Genomic DNA, 13365 nt, shown 5'->3' with positions numbered 1-13365 from the left:
GTCTCTACTAAAAATACAAAATTTAACTGAGTGTGGTGGTGCGCATCTGTAATCCCAGCTACTCAGGAGGCTAAGGCAGAGAATTGCTGACTGATAAGATGAAGGATCTTGTTTGAAGCCTGTTCCTCAGGCAAAGTGGGTCTCTGCTATACTTCGAATGTATTCAATCTCATAGGTCCTTTAGCACGCCATCATTTTTACTCTCATTTTTGATTAAAGTGGGTTTGAAATTCCAACTTGTTTCTTAGAAACCTTAAGTAGACTAAGGATGCAATCAGGATATGAATATTCCTTTGAATAGGGATTTATCCCCAGACAACATGCTAACTTAGGAGCCAACATAACAAGGGTAAAATAAATAATTCAGGAGATCATATTCACGGCAGGGACCATGAGGGTTTTAGGAGTTCCCCTTGGAGCCCCAGGATGCAGTGTGACATTGCTGAGGACACACAGGGAGCACAGCTCCAAGGGGCTCCCTCTCAGTGTCTAACAAGGCCAGGCCATCTGCCAGCACCACAGGCTTCTATTGAATTTTTTTTCTGAGACAGAGTCTTGCTCTGTTGCCCAGGCTGGACTACAGTGGCACGATCACAGCTCATTGCAATCTCTGCCTCCTGGGTTCAAGCAATTCTCCTGCCTCAGCCTCCTGAGTAGTTGGGATTACAGGCACATGAAACCACGCCTGGTTAATTTTTATGTTTTTAGTAGAGATGGGGTTTTACCATGTTGGCCAGGCTGGTCTTGAACTCCTGACCTCATCTGCCCGCCTCGGCCTTCCAAAGTGCTGGAATTACAGGTGTGAGTCACCATGCCCGGCGCATAATCCTTTTTTTATTTTTAAACATATTTCTTCCTATAAAATTAACTTAATATCTAAGAACTTGTTCCTTTTTTCATATGAAGAGTTAACAAATATTTGTGAACACGTAGAAGGTGGTAGGCCTTATGCTATAGACACTACCATGGGGGTAAATCAGAGCCAAGAGGGAAAAGGCAGGAAATGAAAAGTAAGGTAGGCAGGATGTGGATGGCCTGGAAAAGGAGAGAATCCTTGAGGCCTGTGTTGTAATTCCTGATTTGGGAAAAAAGTTTGCGTAAATAAATAAATTTATACATATAAGACATTATTAGGCAACAATAATTTCATTTGATACATTGTTCTTAAAATAACGAGAAATGAAAATGATTGGTTGTGAAACATTGTCAGAAAGTATATAATATTTAAAAGTCAATCGTAATTGTCACCAATTTGTCAATTCTCAAGTTATAGATGTTTCATTACTACACTGAGACCTCTTTTTTAGGTTATGCCCTACCTGCCAGAGACGACATTGTCCAAAAAAAAAAAAAAAAAAAGTTATTACAGCTTCAAAAAAAAAAAAAAAAAAACAGCTTTCTTTTCCTTAGATGAGACAAGCTAACAACTCTGTCAACATGAAGTTCTCCACTAGAGGGAACTAATTCCACATACTCCAGTCGTGAACTTTAACTTGACCAGCTTCAGAATGTGTCTGAGAACACAGTGCTCTCTCCATGTTTAGACTGTACCCAGATAATCATGCTGCATTGCTAAATGGGAAGGATGCCTTACATTCATTTTTATAAGATTTAAAGAAAAACTTTGTTTTATATTTATATAAATAAATTTAAATGTATTTTTTATATTACAGAAAAAACCCATTATCAGTTGAAAAATAGTTTTGTGCAAGTAATTTGCCATGAGTGACTTGTGATTCCTCACTGTTTTTCTCTAGAGGTCATATGCTAATATCTGGGAAAATCTGATGAGAGGAGAGTGGTGCCTCACTCCCAGAAAAACAATGTTAGGCAGTTCAAAAAATGCACATTGTGGGACACTGAAATGTATAGCTTTACATACATGTTCTACCTTCTTCTAGATGATATAGATGACAAAATTCAAACCTTCTGATATGGTTTTGCTATGTCCCCACCCACATCTCATCTTGAACTGTAGCTCCCATAATCGCCACATGTCATGGGAGGGACCCAGTGGGAGATAATTGAATCATGGGGGCTATACACTGAAATGTTTAGCTGCAAGGAAAAACCTCCTGACACAGTATCTAAGATTCAGAAATGGTATTTCTTAAAATAGGAAGCAGAGATTACGCTGGGAATTATCTGTACCTGCCCTAATTAAAACGCTTCTTCAAAACAGGCAGTTTCACCTAATTCTGTCAATCTGTACATCAAGATAGGGAACACGGTCCCCTAGCAAAAATTTAAAAAAATCTCATTTGAAAAAGCACCGCATTTAGTACCCCCCAAAGAAGAACTCTAATTTAATCACACGTAGAGGAATCAGAGAAAGCAAATTTTGAAAAACTGTACCACAGCCAGCTCTTCTTTAGGGTCAAGACAACAAGAACTTTATCGAAATGCTAATATTATATTGGTCATATCCTGCTGAATTGTCAAAGGAGTTCCCAGGGTAGTTAGATTTTGCCACCCATAGTATGAGTGCAAATGGAGAGTGCCCTGTAAAGCTGGAAGCAATGTCCTGGAAGGGGTTGCAAGCTAATGGATTTTGAAGGATTGTTGGGGGTCGGGATGGAAGGGCTGAGGAACCCTTTCTGCTTGAACCTCAGGGTGAAGCAGCCTGTGTGAGGGGTGGTCTGGGGGCAGATATAGCACTTAGAGGACTAAGTGAGACTTATTTCTGCTGCTCTGCCAGGGACCATAAGTGGGGAAAGGGAAGGCAAGGAGAGGAAAGGAGCAATTACCATGATTCCTCTTAGAGTGACTGCCAGGTCTATAGTCTTGGGACTCATTTGCCACAATGGCTTAAACGTTTCAGGGTCTGCTTGGAGAGAAGTTATGCCAGGACTGTGCTTGCCAATTTTTACCTTTTTAGGCAAAATTCCTCTACTTTTAATTCTTTAATCATCTATGCTGGCTCCCGTTTTACTCTCCCTGTGTTGTATCCACTGCCATTTTTCTCACTTAACACAATTACATTTTTGTCTCATGATGGGCCATTCATTTTCAGGCAGATTTCAAAACTTCTTCTTCATTCCTGTGGTTTTTTTTTTTTTTTTGAGTAAAATACCCTATGAAAAGTTTATTCCTAACCCTCCAGAACCCCAATCCGCCTACGTAAAATCCTACAAATAAAGAGAACAGCTTGATGCTCAGTGTCCATGAAGGGTTTGTGCATGTTTCCAATGCCTCCCCCAGCCGTGGACATCCCCATCCAAGTATTTTATAAAAATATGAAAATATTTTATAGAAAGAATAGAATATATATCAGTCTGTTCTCACATTGCTAATAGAGACGCACTACAGACCAAGAACTTTACAAAGAAAAAGAAGTTGACCGGACTCACAGTTCCACACGGCTGGGGAGGCCTCACAATCATGAAAGAAGGCAGAGGAGGAGCAAAGGCACATCTTACATGGTGGCAGGCAAGAGAGCACGTGCAGGGAAACTGCCCTTTATAAAACCATCAGATCTCGTGAGACTTATCCACTGTCATGAGAACAACATGGGGAAAACCTGCCCCCATGATTCAGTTACCTCTCACGACATGTGAGGATTATGGGAGCTACAGTTCAAGATGAGATGTGGGTGGGGTCATAGGAAAACCATATCAGAAGGTTCAAGTTTTGTTATCTGCATCATCTAGAAGAAGGTAGAACATGGTAGCTATAGGAAGATTTGGTAACCAGGCTGTCAAGATTTGTATCTTTAGCTAGATTTGTATTTCTTTGTGACATTGAGCATGTTACTTGATCTAAGTCTCTGTTAGCATAACTGCAAGATGGGCATAGAAATAGTGCCTGCCTTGGGGATGTTGTGAAGGTTGTCTGAGATCATACACGAGCAAAGTCGTTGGCCAGTGGCAGGTTAGTTTCCAACCTATCAGCTGTGACTCTGGATCCTTCTATTACAGCAGTATGGGTGGCAGCTCGGGGGCAGGCATGGCCATGCACTTCTCTGCCATTCCTGCCACCTCTACTGACAATCATACACATAGTGAAGTGGGCCGTTATTATGCAGAATGTTTGAACAATATGGAGACCCTTCCATCCTTTTCTGTCTTGAGTTTTCTGAATTAGTGTCTTATAGCCCCCTCACTTTGGCTTATTTTTTTTTTTGCTCTATTTGTGTTCACCTTCCTCTTGGTCCTTTATGTCGTTTTACCACCAGGCCTCCAGAATGGCAAGAACCTGATGAAAGAAAAAACTGAGAAGGACAATATGCTTCTAGATTGGCAGTGTAATGGTTATGTGCTGTGAGTGTTTTGAATCCACCTCATGAAATTGCACTTTGCTTGATTTAAAATCGGAAAAATCTTCTGAAAGCCAAGCATAAAAATCTGCTAAGAGGAAAAGCAGTGTGACACTCCATAATAGACCTACTTGCTAAATACATCAATTTGCAATTTACTTTCGATAGATTATAGGAGTGTATACCTCCTCCCAACCTTCATAGCATGACAATTTATTATTAACTAGGAGTATAGCCTCTGGAGCAATACTGCTTGGGTTCATGTTCTATTTGTCAACCTCACACTCCTAGTGACTAACTATTAAGTTATTAGGGCCGTAACTTAAACTCTGAGCATGAGTTTCCACTCTAAGGAGGTAAGAGGTCCCTTGGGATAGTGAAATGAGATAATGCATGTGAAATGTCAACAGGGCATATTGAGTTCTTATTTTTATTGATGTTATTTGGAGTTAAACTGAAATTTACTTCTACGTTTGCTATGTGTTATGTTTATAATCCGTAATGCTGTCAGGCTGGGCAACTGAGTCATGGTTGATAAATTGTGTTCACTGCGGTTGGGTCACAGGTTCCAATAGAACGGGTGGTGTTTATGTGAAGGAGGCCATGTGGTGTGTGTATCACAGCCTGGGAAGATCAAAGGAAACTGGAGTGTAAACTTAGCTCTGCTGCGACCTTTGGCAAGCACAGTAATGCTGTTTGTGCCACACACAGGTTGCCTTTCTGTGGCTGGTGCCCCATTCTCTCCTCCTCTACTGCAGGGAGGGTAGCCTGTTAGTGATGTCCAGCTGCCACTTCAGTGGAGCAGCCCCCTCAGCTGATGGATGTTGTCGAGTCCAGAGACGCCTAGGAAGTTATGCCTCACCACCCCTGGGTGGCCTGGAGTCAGTGGCTGGCTGGCATGAGGGTGCAGAGGCTCAGCCTCTTCGCCTCAAGGTGAGACCACTGTCCATGAGGGGTCACTCGTGCTCAGAGATCCCTGTGTGACCAGGCTCAGGGTAGATGGCTGCTGCCTCCACCTCTTCGCTTGTCCTCTTCTCTGTTCTGCTTGCCCTGCTTTACTAATAGGCTTCCCCTGAGAGCATCTTCTCAACACATCATTTGGACAAGAGCCCTTGTCTCAGGCTGTGCTTTTACAGAACCTCACCTAAGACCTAAGAGAGAAGATTCTGGGCCCCAGTTTCATTTGACAGAAAATAAGAGAGTTGGATCTATTTTCAATAATGGGTCTATTTAATGAATACAGATTTTTTTTTTCCCCTGAGACAGGGCCTCACTCTGTAGTTGCCCAGGCTGGAGTGCAGTCATGCGATCACAGCTCACTGCAACCTTGCCTTCCCAGGTTCAGGAGATCCTCCTGCCTCAGCCTCCTGAGTATCTGGGAGTACAAGTAAACACCAACATGCCTGGCTAATTTGTCAAAATTTTTTTGTAGAGATGGGGTCTTACTGTGTTGCCCATGTTGGTCTTGAATTCCTGGCTTCAAATGATTCTCCTGCCTTAGCCTCCCAAAATGCTGGGATTATAAGCCTGAGCCATTATGTACAGTCATGAATACAGATTTTAATCTCCAGAGTATTTTTTACACTTTATGCTCTGATATGCAGTCATATTCATTCTATTCCCTTCTCTTTACTCCTATGTCCCAAAAAGAGATCAGTGGAAGAATGACTAAAGACTTTCCAAGTCGAAATTTTTGAACATCAAAATGTACCTCCACTCGGGAAAGCAAGTCACAGACATCAGGACATTCTGCCTTGACTGGAGGAAATTGTAGTACACAAAGTCTTTGAGTTTGGATGTAGAATGGTAAGCATTTTCTTGGTAGGAGCTGTCTTTTCATTGCTTCCACCACTGCAGAAAAATTTCTAGTCCTGATAATCATCTCCCAAGCTTAGCAATCCCTAAGGAAATCTTTAGACTCACATTCCTTGGTGTTGTATCCTTTGCACAGTATTTATTGTAAGCCATCACATGTGTAACCTATTATGGTACAGCTTAAGAAAAGTTAGAGACTGTTTATTCATTGGATATCAGCAACCCTTGGAGGCCTGCTGAGGCCTCTGTTGTGATAGAAGAACATGCCCATTAATGTCATAGTCTTGCTGGCTCACTACCTGATCACTGAGAAATGAAGTCAGGATGGAGAGAGCCATGTTACAATGTGCCACTCTTCCTTTCTAGACAGTTCTCTAACTGTCCTTGCTCAGTATTTACTCATAATAGAAAATCAAGTGAGAAAAATGAGGAAATAATGTGGACATATCCAACTTGCCTATTGATTTCCTTTCCACAAAATTGGCCATAAGTCATGCAGTAGCCCAAAGGGGAAATGGGCAGAATCTTTCAGATTCATAAGTTCTCTGTGTTCCCACTGAAGAAAATGTACTATCTAGAGTCTGAATGTGATTCCTCATTTAACGGGCACTTTGAACTGAGCATGTATGCAGTTTCCCTGTGCGTGATTCAGTGGAGCATTTTGGGAGTGCAAGGATGGGACAAAAGAGGAGAGGGAACATGAACTGACTGTGGCCTCACACTGTGCCAGTTGCGTGATATTTGTCGTGTAGCTTAACTGTCCCAAGAGCTGTGTTAGGCACATGCCATGCTCCTCAATACAGGTGAATAAACAGATTCCAACTTACATATGTAGTAGTTTCAAAGCAAGCATTTGAATTTGTCCCTGGACTCACCACGGAAAGGAATGCATTTGCTGGACTAGAACTGACACCACTATTTATTAGATATTTAATGGCCAATTTATAAGTATGTGTTTACAAGTTACACATAACTGTATATTTATAAATAGGTTGAAGAAAACTATGTCAATTGAGAGTTAAAAGATGATGTTATAGGACAGGCTCAACTGTAGTAGTTCAGTAGAAAACGAGCTTCAACTCCTGTGTTCAAAAGAATAACTGACCTAGTGTAGGCTTGATAAATGGAATCAGAGAACAAAACCAAAAAGAATATTAGATTTCCGTTTCCTTCTCAAAGATACCATGCCATTTGGTATTGATAGTTAATTTTGTAGTATCCTTTAAAGTAAAGTGGAGCAGATACTATTTTATAGATTGGGAAAACTACACCATAGAGGACTTAATTAATCTGTTAAGCCATTTATATAATAAGTGTCAGAGGTAGTATTAGCTCAGAGACTTGGGTCTATAGTTTATCATTAAGCTATTTGTTCTTATGGAAGATTCTTTAGAAATATATGAGATCTTCAGATGTGAAGCAATGTTAACTCCATAAAAATTTTTAAGTGTTTACTATGTACCAGGATTTACAGGAACCATGGGAGACACAAGAGTATCTTGAGCCCAGTAACTATTCTTAAAAATTCTTGATATCTGCTTAAAAAATAAGTCAAACCACTTAAAAACCAGTTCGAGTCCCTTTCTGAATGACGGTTCAATTAAAATCATTGCTAAAGCGGTGGTATACATGAGAATTTCTAGGTGTTATAAATCACTGTGGGTGCTAATAGGTTACATGGCCAGTGGGAGGGGTAAGCTTTTTGTTGCATTGTGAAGACTGAAGATTGGCAGGTGGAGGGAAGAGAAAGGACAAGGGAAACAGACATGCAAATGTGGATGGGCGCGCAGCATGCCGAGTGGGATAGGGATGGAAACACAGAGCGTGGAATAGAAGGTTGATTTTGGGATATACTAGGCAAATGGATTTGGAGTAAATGATCAGGGCCAGATGGTGTAGGACCTTCAAGGCCCAACAAGATGGCCTATGCCTTATTCTGTAAGCAAATGAACCAAATGAGGATTTTTGCACAGCAAAGTATGATAACAAAAGTATTGTTATAGCAAGATAAGCCTGAAGACTATTGAAGGGGCAAAGAGAACTAGATGCAGGCAGAGAAGATGAAATAAACTAATAGATATGAAACATATTACATATATTAGTCCTACTATCATTTGTATAATTATATGACACAACAATTTAATCATGAAGTAATGGGAGCTGGGTCCAAGGTGATGATTACAGAAAGAGATAGTCACTAATGAGAAAGTTGGAGGAGAAAGAATCAATGTGATTTGGCAATTAGTTGGAAAAAGGGAGAAGAGAAGAGAGAACTGCTACATTCCTCTTTTTTTTTTTTGAAACAGGGTCTCACTGTCACCCAGGCTAGAGTGCAGTGGCACAATCTCAGTTCACTGCAACCTCTGCCTCCCAGGGTCAAGTGATCCTCCCACCTCAACCTCCCAAGCAGCTGGGACTACAGGTGTGCACCAACATACATGGCTAATATGTTCCCCATTTTATAAGATTCTTTAATCTTCATAATTTTCAGAGTGTATTCTTTATACTCAGCTAAGCACATCCACTTAGTTTCTATATCTTATCTTTTAATTTTAAAATTTTATGATTAATGATATCAAAGTGATAGATTCTCCCAATCATGGATGAGAGACTTATATGACATGATCCAAAAGATTTTTGGGACAAGTGACTCATAATGCAGGCTTTATGGTCTCATGGTGATTTTGATGAAGCCAGACTTTTATGTGATAAGCAGAATTATTACCTCATTCCAGGATCAAAAGATGGACAGCTACAAAACATGGGACTATTTTAAAGGCACCATTAGAACATATTTACATAAATTAAATTTTAAGGTTTAAAACTGCCAGAAAAGTTTTCTGACTACATGGAATACTGTATATTCTTCAAATTTTGTCACTCTTAAAACTTCATTATGCCATCTTGGCAGGTTGTGGTAGAAAATGGGAGTGAGAATAGAACAGGAAGGGATGGTAGAATAGGCAAAGTGTTTCCCAATAACTATGGGAGTTGACCTGAGATTAGTCATAGTAACAGCCATTAACTGGTTAATTCATTCATTCAGGCATCTATTTCCAGGAGCTCCTGGTCTCCAGAAATTATGTTCTACATGTAGAAGATAAGGAGACATTTAATCATATATGTGTTCTCAAGAAGCTTAGAGTCTATTGGCTGTAACAGATTAGTACACCAGAACTTAAAAGACAACAAAGAAGTGCTATAAATACTGTATGCACATGGGGTTACTGAACTAAAGTGGGGGGAACTGAAGAGAAGTAGCTGAGTCAGTACTGGGCTGGAGGAAGAAGGAGGAGGTAGAGGCAGCCTCTAATTGGCTTCCAAGAGGAAGTGATACTTAAATTCTCCTCCTCATATTCCTACTCCCACTTTCACCTTTGGACCTTCACCGTATTCAGGCTGCCAGGGTCTTTTGGTGTTTTAAATTGTCTTTGAAGAAATCTGAGAGCAGAACGCAGGGAAATTTGAGTCCTGCCATGGGCTTTGTGTTCTAAAGGCCAGGGCCTTGGTGAAAGGTGGAGTCTCAGGGTGTGGATGTCAGATAAAGTAGAATGTGAAATAAGTCAGAGTAGGGTTTTCTATTCCCAAAGCCTAAGAAAGGTCCACGGCTCAGGGGAGGGTGTAGTGTTACAGGGGCTGCTTTGTGGGTGCAGGTACCAGTGAGACCCTGTATGCTTCACAGCTGAGCCCTGGGAAATGGGGGACCTTTACTAGGCAGACTGTGATCCTTGGTAGAGCCATGAGAAGACGTGGCTGCAAAGTGATGCAAATCATTCTCCATGATTCTGGGGAATCATGTCTTAGACATGCCCAGGTTTTCCTGTGCTTCCATTTGGGGTAGAGCAGTGAGATGATTCTTGGGCATCTAAGAGTGGTTTAGATACAACTGACAAAGAGAAAGAGAGACAGAAAAGGAGAAGGCGACTGCAGAAAATGAATGGGCTACCTGAATAGCAACAGGGCACAACTTGGTGGCCTCACTCTTCATGTTGAGAAAGTCTCCTTAAAATGTAGAGGACACCCTAGGAAACCAGAAGTGGTCCGGCCAATCGGAAAAGGGTTGAGATGAAGTTTCTACCATTTAGGTGAAATGGCATCTAGGAAAAAAGCTTAGGCTGAGTTTCAGAAAAGTAAAATTGTGTTTCTTGCCTTTTTGATTTGGAGACCCAGATTCATGCCCATTCTACTGGTGGTACTCTTCAAGGGCAAGGAGGAGTAGGGAAAAGGACAGGTTCTAGGCAAGTATTAATTCTTAGGCTTAAAAGGGAATGGCATGGTGACTGGAAAAATGTCCAAGTAGTAGGATGAGTCTAAGGGGGTATTTAGCAGGAACTGGGGTGGAGGGGGACACAGGCTAGCAAAGGCCAGATTAAAAAGGGCCTCATATTTCATATGTAGAAATTACCGGTTTCTTCCAGAAGGCAATATGGAAACACTGAATAATTTTATAAAGAGAGAAATAGTCAAATATAATTTAGAAAACCACTGTTTGAGAGGTCTAGAGAATAGACTGGAAAAAACCAGAATTTGAGGTGGGGACCTGGGGGAGACTGGTTAGGAGAATTGGGGAGATTCTGAGTTCCTACTGGGATTGGGGTTGGACAGGGGGAACGCTTGGGAGAAGCTGCCAGGTCTTTATAATGTTAGGCTATAGGGGGAGGATAAAAAAGAACATGGAGGAGCTGAGAATATTACTGGGTTCAGAGAGTCACAATTTAAAAAGAAGAGAAATGATTTAATGAGGAAGGTCTTGAGTTCCATTTCTGAATGTTTTATGTTTAAGAAAGGTCAGGATAGCAATGCACAATTCAGAGCTGAAAAGTGGGTCTGGATTTCAACAGAAAGGTAGATTCAAGCTAAAGTACTTTTTCAGGCATCACTAAAACATAGTAAGAGAAGTGGCTGTGGTTGGATGACTCAGGGAGGAGAGAAGAGGACACAGAACGAAACTCTGAGGTTAACAAGAGAAGGGAATCTGGAAGAGACCAAAGGTAGCCACTCAAGAAACAGAAAAATGATGTATTTTAGGCCAAAGGAGGAGAGAAGTTTAAAAAGGAGGTAGTTATTAATACTAGATGGGAAATGAAACATGTGCTTTGGATTTCGTAGTTAGACCATTGATAATTAGCTTGATAATCAAGCATGTGAAAGAAACAGCTAGAATGAAAGGTGGGAAAGGACCAATGAGGCAGCAGGTACACTCTGTTCTTTTAAGACATGTATTTGAGAAAGGAAGGAAAAACAAGAACCAGAGAAGGAATTCAATTATGGGAGCTTCTTTAATACAAAAAGAATGCTGAGAGAACAGCATTAGCAAAGAGGGTACAGTTGAAGATAGAAGAGGAAGACTGATGAAGTTACTAGGGTTGGGGGTAATCACCTGAAGCCTTTGTGGACAGAATAGTCTTCTCCTGTTCTGAGGTGGAAGAAAGTAGGAGGTGAGGTGTAGAATGTGGGGAAGTTGAAGATCAGGGGACAGAGAATCTATTTAACATTGATTATGCCCTTGCTCTGCTAGAATGCCCCAGGTGGACCAAAGAGATGGGTATGATTCTGTCCTTGTATTCTCCCTTCTCAAAGATTCACTTTAATGAAATGAATAAATGAATACTCAATCGTATGCTCCTTTAAATTGTAGACCAACATGTCCTGCAGTGGTCTACAGAGGGCAGGATGCTGGAAATGACTACCTCCTTAGAAAACTGCTGAGACAACTGTCTAAGCAATTCTAAGACAATGACCTTGCTTAGAATTGGTAGTGCATGATGGTAATAAAAATTTGTCTGACTTTTAATCGGTTTTATTATGATCCTTCATTCTACTAGAGGCAACATGGCCTCTTATTGCCTGCAGACCTTTCTTGCCACCAATGCTTAGCTCATCACTGATGCTCAGGTCTCTGTTTCAAAGTTCCTCTTTGAAGCAAATGTAAATGCACAACAATAATTTGGATAACAAGAATAAAAGAACCAGAAAGAAGCTAAAAAACTAAGTTAAACCTCTATCTTTTAGAATAAAATGAGGTCCAGATGAGTGAATGACTCAGATAAGGCCATCTAATCCAGGAAGGGCAGGGCTGGGTTTGGAGTCCAGTTTTCTTGACTCCAAGTTAGCCTCAGGGAGAAAGTTCCATCTTGTCTACCTTTCCGCACTGAATCTCAAAAAGCAATTTCGTGATATCTATGTAAGTGAATGTCACATGGAAACCCACATTCTCCATCAAAAAACCGACAAATATTTTCGGGGAGGAAGTGGAAAGGATGATTTGATCAATCTCTGTTTTCTTCCTGTTGTTGAGTCAAAGTGTTCAATTTTTAAGGATCTTCAGAGATAAACAAATTCCTTTATCTTTATGTCATTCATTGTTCCTTGGCAATACTTTCAAATAATTATGAAGGATCAATTTTGTATTCTGCAGTTCTTAAAACCCCACACTATATTTTTTAAAGGGTGTGTTTGTGTGTGTAAACCATAACTATTTGCATAGGGCATTGTGATGTATCATGGGAAATATATTCAAAATTTATATATGTGACTTAAAAACCTAAGGCAACAAAAAATACAGGGATATAAAATGGACACACAGAAAAATAAGAGGAGAATGAACCTGGGATATTACCTTAAGAACTTACTCTCCCACTACCCTCATGTTCAAAGTAAGATATACTACAAATCATATTTTAAATATAACATTAAAGCTTCTTATTTTAAGAAATACTATGGGAAAGCTTTACTTAACATTTCTGAGAAGCAAAGAATTAATCTTTTGTTTATGTATTTTGCGTATTCTAGTTTTCTTACACTGGATTTGCTTTTAATGGAAATGTATCAGTATAAAGTGAATCGCATGTATAATACATCACAAAAAAGTTAAGGCAACAAGAATAACAGCACTGATTTTTTTTTTTCCCCAGACAGAGTTTCACTCTGCTGCTCAGGCTGGAGTGCAGTGGCAGCATCTTGGCTTACTGCAACCTCTGCCTCCCAGGTTCAAGCAGTTCTCACACCCCAGCCTCCCGGGTAGCTGGGATTACAGGGGTGCACAACCTTACCTGGCTAATTTTTGTAGAGATGGGGTTTTGCCATATTGGCCAGGCCGGTCTTTAACTCTTGGTCTCAAGTAATCCACCTGCCTCAGCCTCCCTAAGTGCTTGGATTATAGGCATGAGCCACTGCGCCTGTCCAATGTCATGGATCTTGATAATGAATGTTTGTTGTGGTTAAAAAATACAGAACTAAAACTTAAAAATATTAATCCATGGCAGACATAGACTCCTTCTGCCTGACTCCAGACA

The 13365-nt window shown here is 40.6% G+C and overlaps 1 protein-coding gene across 3 annotated transcripts in view; it reads right to left on the bottom strand.

Annotated features, from left to right (window-relative positions):
- PTPRR (protein tyrosine phosphatase receptor type R) overlaps positions 1-13365 on the bottom strand; it is a 296114-nt gene that overhangs the window by 100420 nt on the left and 182329 nt on the right. The window lies entirely within an intron of this gene.

Source organism: Saimiri boliviensis, chromosome 7 (genome assembly GCF_048565385.1).
Source record: "Saimiri boliviensis isolate mSaiBol1 chromosome 7, mSaiBol1.pri, whole genome shotgun sequence".
In the NCBI taxonomy this organism is placed as follows: Eukaryota; Metazoa; Chordata; class Mammalia; order Primates; family Cebidae; genus Saimiri; species Saimiri boliviensis.
Note: the sequence above shows the minus strand (reverse complement) of the source record. Positions and strands in the feature narration are given on the sequence as shown.